Genomic DNA, 7,750 nt, shown 5'->3' with positions numbered 1-7,750 from the left:
AATCATCTGTGTAGCGCCCCTAGCTGCGCTTACCGGGAAGATTCTAGCCTAAGTCCATCCTGGGTAGGAGCTTCATAGCGTGCCTCTTCCCTGGAGCAGGTAGCATGGCGTCTCTCCTGCGTCTGCTCCGGAGAGCAGAGCTGTGGAGTCTGCCCTCACTTCCTCTTCCTCCCGGCATTCTGTTCTGTTTACTCCACCCACCTAAGGGTGGGCCTATCCAATGGGCCTAGCAGTTTCTTTATTGCTTAGAGCCAATGAAATCAACAGATTGATATATGACACTCCCACATCACTTCCCCTTTTTCTGTTTAAACAAAAAAAGGAAGGCTTTAACCTTAACATAGCAAAATTACATATAACAAAACAGTTATCAAGTAAAAGTTACAATAATCTTTATCATAACTAAGGAAAACTATAACTATAACTAACTATTCTTAACTCCATCCAAGACTCCAGAAAGATACAATACTACATAAGCAAACAAGAAAAAAGCAACTTTTAAAACTTGAGAAATGACAGAGACATCTCGCTGCCTGGACAGTCACCCAAAGTTCCTCTGTACCATTGGGGCATCCATCATCAGCCTTCAGGCCCATGGTATCCAGCAGACATTTCCATAAAGCAGGAAAATTCAAAGTCAGTTCAGTCACTATCTGTTGTGTCCTGCAGAATGTCTTGCAGACTCTTTCATGAATCAGGAACCCAGAAAGATCATCTCACCTTAGGCAAGTTCAGTAGTCCTCTCTCTGCGGGTTCTCTGTGTCCAGTTTATGCAATAGTCCAGGCAAGAGCAGTTTCTTGCCCAAATGGCTATCAAACTCCATAAGGATCCTCTTCGATGCCCATCTTCCTCTTGAAGTAGATTGGTGCTGCCAGGAGCAGAGTGTCTCATTGTCATGAAAAGTCCTCAGTTATTAAAACATTAAATGTCCTATTCTGTAATCTTTGAAAGACATGAAGAATGCCTATCTAAAATATATCTCTATATATCTAGAAAATCTAACCAACATGACTACAAGCTTTACTATTATCGATGATTATCCATTAATCACAATACCTTAATCAAGATCAAGAAATACATATACATATAACAAAATTGACCTTAAAATCCATACCAATGCAAATTATTCATACCTATATCATTTCCCCCTTTAAATGTAAAAGAACATTTATAAACAATATTTTGGGAACATGGGCGCAGTTTTTTCTCTCCAAACTGCTTCCTGCTGAATGGGGGCGTCGTTAATTAGGCCTTTCATGGTATAACCTGTGTGCCAGGGTCATCTCAGTTGGCAGTTGAGCGAAGCAATTTTCTGAAGATGTTCACAGCAACCCTTCAGGAGGACGTGGTCCATCATACCAAATCTGAATAGAAGAAATCCATAGAGTCTCATCCTCTGTGAAAACAAAAGAAGACTCTCTCCAAAGCATCATATCCTTAGACCCAAATTCTGAAATCGTAATACCCTTATATCCATTCTGGTTTAGCTTGGCAGCCCATGTAATGAAATGTCTCTCTGTACTTAGCTCCTTCACAGTCAAAAATTTTAAAGAAAACACAATGTACATAATCCAGACTCTCTGTGAATTTTTCATCTTTACGCGGCTTATTTTTATTTATATCTATAACTATCTGTACTCTGTCTCTTTAAAGACTTTACTTTTACTTTTTTCTTTTTAAACCATTAACTTTATTCTCTATATTCTTTTTCTTCTCTCTCCCAAGCCTACGTACATTCATCCAACAGTGTGACTCGTTTAGCGGTCTGAATCTGTCCTATTGTGAATCTGCAATTTTTTACTATCCAGGAGCACTTTTGATTTGCGCCTTTAAATCACTAGGCGCTTAAGAATCTAAGCTGTGACATTCCTAAGTTAACTTTTTGCTTTTTGAGCGCAAATCTTTGACCTGGAATAACCCTGTAGACCAGGCTGTTTTTGAACTCTCGGAGATCCGCCTGTCTCTGCCTCCCAGGCATTGGGATTAAAGGCGTACACTACTACACCTTGAACTCACAGAGATCTGTTCGTCTCTGCCTTCTAGGCACTGGGATTAAAGGCGTGTGCTACCACACCTTGAAGTCACAGAGTTCAATCTCCCTCTGCCTCCCAAGTGTTGGGATTAAAGGTGTGTATACACAACAACTCTCTTCCTTTTCTTTTTTACTTTAAGAACTTCAACTTTTAGCTCGCACATATTTTTTTTTATTTTAAATATTTATTTATCTATTTATTATGTATACAGTATTCTGTCTGCATGTATGCCTGCAGGCCAGAAGAGGGCACCAGACCTCATTACAGATGGTTGTGAGTCACCATGTGGTTGCTGGGAATTGAACTCAGGACCTTTGGAGGAGCAGGCAATGCTCTTAACCACTGAGCCATCTCTCCAGCCCTAGCTCGCACATATTTTTAACACACAGTAAACCATTCAGAAATTTTCTTTGTCTTTGAATCTCTCTTTACTGTATATCTCTCTTTTTCTGACCACATGAATCTTTAATTTACCAAGCAATCTCACTCAGTAGGACTAAAGGCGTGGCTTTGAAGGCTAGATGTAGCCCATTCCTTAGCTTTTCAGCCTCATGGCTGAGGTACTGGCTGTAGCCACGTTTATAGCATTTCAAGGTCCCTGCCAGCCAGCGAACTACAACAGACAACACTCAAGTCCTCTCTCTGTAGCCGGCCCTCCTGCCTCAAACAGTCAGAGTTTTCCCTGGCAGGATGGCCCAGAAAGCTGGCATTTTTAAACAGCGCAGCTTTTTTCCTGCTACGGCTGAAAACCGAAAAGCATGCGTTCAGCTTTTCGTCAACACCGTTTAAGTGTTTCGTGGCAGGACCTCTTAATGAGCTGCAGGGTTTTGCAGCTGAAGCTGAGTCAGGAAGCCTCTTGGGGCTACCAGGTAGGAGCGGCACTCAGCACTTTAATTCTGAGACTGAGCGTGCAGCACAGAAATTCTTTTCATCCAAGTTACATCCAAATCTGACATGCAGAGCACTGCGCAGTCTGAAAACACGTCTCTGTATGGCGGCAGGAATCCGCCATGCTCTTCCGCCTGCCTAAGCCTGATTCTGCCTTCTTTCCAGGAGCAGGCGGGGAGCTCTGAGTCATTGTCAAGGTCTCAGAGCACTCTCCTTCCTATCCCAAGCGGGAACACAAACATAAAGCCAGAGTTTGCACTGGCGGCACAGCCCCAGGAAGCCACGTTTTGAAATGACACAGCGTTTTTTCTGCTGCTGTTGCCGAATCAGGAAATCTCTCTACATCACGCCACCAACAAACAGCAAAAATCTGTGTTAAACTCTCTCTCCCTTATTTTTAAGCCTTCTCAGGTTTTTTAAGTGGGTTTAGTTAGCCACACGTCTGGGCGTCATTTGTAGTAATAAGGAGCGGCGGCAGGGCTGGGTTGCATCCCCAAATCCCCAGCCGCCTGGCTCTGCCCGGCTAGCTTATGCCCCAAATAATTACACAGACACTGTATTCTTTTAAACACTGCTTGGCCCTTAGCTCTAGCCCTTACTGGCTAATTGTCACATATTAATTTAGCCCATTTCTAATCATCTGTGTAGCGCCCCTAGGTGCGCTTACCGGGAAGATTCTAGCCTAAGTCCATCCTGGGTAGGAGCTTCATAGCGTGCCTCTTCCCTGGAGCAGGTAGCATGGCGTCTCTCCTGCGTCTGCTCCGGAGAGCAGAGCTGTGGAGTCTGCCCTCACTTCCTCTTCCTCCCGGCATTCTGTTCTGTTTACTCCACCCACCTAAGGGTGGGCCTATCCAATGGGCCTAGCAGTTTCTTTATTGCTTAGAGCCAATGAAATCAACAGATTGATATATGACACTCCCACATCAGGGGGGGATATGGGAGAGTGGAAGGTGAAGAGGAGGGGAGAAGGGGACAAATGTGTAGAACTTGAGGGGATAGGACAGCTGAGAAGGAGGAAGGACAGGACAGAGATGAGAGCAAGAAAAAAGATATCTTGATTAAGGGAGCCATTATAGGCTTAGCAAAAAAAAAAAAAACTGGCACTAGAGAAATTCCCAGGAATTCACAAAGATGACCCCAGCTAAGAGCCTAAACAATAGAGGAGAGGAGCCCTGATCTTGACTTGACCTATAGTCAAACTGATGAATATCTTAAATATCACCATAGAATGTTCTTCCAGCAACTGATGGAAACAGAGGCAGAGACCCACATCAGAACACTGAACTGAGCTTCCAAAGTCCAGTTGAAGAGTTGGAGGAATAAGAATATGAGCAAAGAAGTCAAGACCATGGTGGGTACACCCACTGAAACAGTTTGCCTGAGCTAATGGGAGCTCACAACCTCCAGTGAGACTGGGAAGGAACAAGCATAGGACCACACTAGTCCCTCTGATTGTGGTTGACAGTTGCATGTCTGGGGCAGACTGAGGGGCCACTGGAAGTGACACCAGGATTTATCACTACTACATGTACTGACTTTTTAGAAATCAATTCTCTTTGTATGGATACCTTTCTCAGCCTAGATATAGTAGGGAGGGTCTTGGACCTTCCCCAAATGTGCCTTATCCTCTCTGAGGATTGAATGGGGGTGAAGTGGGTGTTGAGGGAATTAGAGAAGCGGAGGGAGTGGGAACTTGGATTGGTATGTATAATGAAAAAAAAAGATAGTTTGTTTTCTTTTTTAAAAAATGACAAATAAAAAATAAAAATAAATATCCCTTTATAATAATCAATTATGAGCTATTAGATTACTTTATAGCATCCATCTTCATCTGGCACCCACCTGAATTCCAACTCCACACCTACCAGGTGGACTGGCCTCAAAGGCCCAAAATGTCCACTGCCCAAAAGGTCTCTAACCCCCGCCCACCTGGTTTGATTTTATCTACTAAGCAGTTTTCTGCAAAATTGATTTAATTGCTCTTAATTTGTCAAGCAAAGAATACTTGTCAGCATCTAACCAGGCACCAATGTACAAAACCAAAGCGGTACAGAACTGTTTATGATGCTGGTCCCATCTCTTTGCAGCACAGCTGCAACCACTACAGCTGAAAACATGACACCTGCAACCATGACTCCTTCTAGCCAATAAAGATTATTACACCTACAGCAATTTAATATCTTAACAAAGGTAACTATTTGATTAATAAATAAATCAATAAACTTGAAAGTCGCATAATTGCAGACAATATTCCCATCTAAGATTTAATAACCTTTTTGCTTATACTATGGCTGATATTCTGCAAGGTTTATATGGTTTTTCCAATACATCCATTTATTAGATATTGGGACTTAGCTATGTTTTTCATATTATATCCTTAAGAAAATGGTTTGATAACAGAGCCAAGTATCAGGCACTTTGAGAAATAATACAGTCTTTGCAGACTAATAATGAACAGATAACTGACAGGATTAATACCACTGAATATCAAAAGTTAGCTTAAAAACATAATGCCATTGAAAAAGATAACATAATTTGACAGGCAAAATTCAATCCATGTGAAAGGTTATTGATTTCAATAATATGAAAATATTTAAATAATATGAGAGTATTCATATTATTGAATTTAACAATCAAAATCTGTTAAGTTATGATATGTTAGCAAATATAATATCTCTCCGGGAGGGTAATCTGCATGCTATCCAAATAATATCCAAGGATGAGATGTTATCTTTAAAGGAAAAACTTCATACTTTGGAATCACATATGCAGAATGAAGACCAGAGACTAGGTGCGTCAATGAGATCACCAGAAATATATACAGACCAAGAGATTGTGGCTCTACAAAAGACAGTAGTAAAGAGATTTAAAATGATGGATGAAATTATTGGAGCTGATGAGTAGGGAGAGAAGGTACAAGGACAGAATTTAATACTGCCAGTACATGTCAGAGTCAGAGATGACTTACCCAGGGTTTTAACTTCCTACTCTATAATCACCTCTGAAAAAGAATCAAGTTCTAAATGCCCAAAAAGATTCAAAGTATGGACACCTACAGGTATGAACAATCTAAAAGAAATTAAGCAAGCAATAGTATCTTATGAATTGCATTCAGCATTTGTTAGGGAGATGGTAAAGACATAGGCTTCCAGCAATAAGGCTACCCCTTCGTTTGGCTTCAGTTAGTTTCAATGATCCTAGAAGATGGACCACAACTACTCTGGAAATGCTATTGGCGAGAAGAGGTATAATTTTTAGAACAACAGGGGAAAGCAAAAGGATATGAGGCTTCCCAAGATCAAATTCTTGGTGAGGGCATTTATGTTGATCCACAGGCTCAAGCTCCTTATGATGAACACATCTTATCCCTATGCCACACAGAGGCCTTAAATGCTTGTGACAGGATTCAAAAATTAGGAAAAATAATTGAATCATATATTAATGTTAAACAAGGCCAAAGAGAGCACTTTAGTGACTTTTTACAAAGATTAACTATAGGAGTAACGGACCCAGAAGCTAGATGAGTACTTATTAAATCATTGGCTTTGAAAATGCCAACTTAGAATTCAAAAAGATACCTGGACCTTTAAAGGTTAGATCAGCACCAGTAGGTGAATAGATCCTGAATACGATGAATGTTGAGACATTTGACTATAATACTGAATGAGACTTGAGTAGGAGAAGCAATTTCCAAAGGTATGAGGAGATAACAAAATGCCAAATGTTTTAATTGTGGTAGAATTAAATCTACCACATCTGATAAGGGATTGTAGACAAGGAATTCCTAGAAATAATGTCTGCTCCAGGAATGGCAAAAATAGAAGGTCTCAATCCTTTGGATTATGTAGAAGATAATAACGGCAAAGGCCAACATTGGACCAGTGAATGTAGATCAACAAAAGACAGACAAGGTCATATGTGGCTAATATTGCAGTGAAATTATGGGGTCATGACCTGCTGCAACAATGGAATACCCAGATTAACATTCCTGCAGTCCATAAACTCATGTTTCTGAGAAGGATATTATAAGGTATTATACACAAAGGTCACCAGTCATTCAAGCTGTACAAGAATACAAATCAACTAGCAAATCTTCAGCAGTACCAATGGTCCTACCTTTAAAATGGTTAACTGAGAAACCAATATGGGGTAAACAATGACCTTTAACAGAAGAGAAACTGCAGGCTTTAAAACAGCTGGTACAGGAGCAAATAGATGCTCACCATATTGAAGAATCAATCAGCCCTTGGAATTCTCCTGTATTTGTTTTAAAAAAAGAAATCTGGAAAATGGAGAATGGCAACAGACCTAAGAGCTGTCAACAAGGTAATTCAACCTATAGGCCCTATACAATCTGGAATTCCTTTGCCTTCCCTATCAGCTAGGAACTGCCCATACCTCAATCACTGACAAAAAGCATGGTGTCTGGACAGGATGATCAGGATAAAAGAAAAAAAGACTGTCAAACCTTGCCAAGATGGTTTTGAAAATTTTCCTGCCTCTGAAAATGATCTCTCAGTTACTCTAAGCCTTAACCAAAGTTTCTTGATCCAATGTTGCAAATGAGACTTTGGGTGATTGTCCAGGCAGCCAGTTGTCTCTGTCATTTATTGGATATTTTAGAAGTTGTTTCATTGCACTTACTGTTTACTCAAGTAATATTACTTCCCTTCTCAGGTCTTTGATGGAATTGAAGACTAGATAGTTGTAGCTACTTTCCACTTATGACTTGGCCAAGCTATTTCTTAACCACTGAGCCATCTCTCCAGCCATTGGCTAAGCTATTTCTAACCTAAGACTTAGACTCCTTAGGATAGGATTGAAGCAT

This window comes from Microtus pennsylvanicus, chromosome 1 (genome assembly GCF_037038515.1).
Source record: "Microtus pennsylvanicus isolate mMicPen1 chromosome 1, mMicPen1.hap1, whole genome shotgun sequence".
Lineage (NCBI taxonomy): Eukaryota > Metazoa > Chordata > Mammalia > Rodentia > Cricetidae > Microtus > Microtus pennsylvanicus.
The sequence above is the reverse complement of the archived record's forward strand: the minus strand, read 5'-3'. Positions refer to the sequence as shown.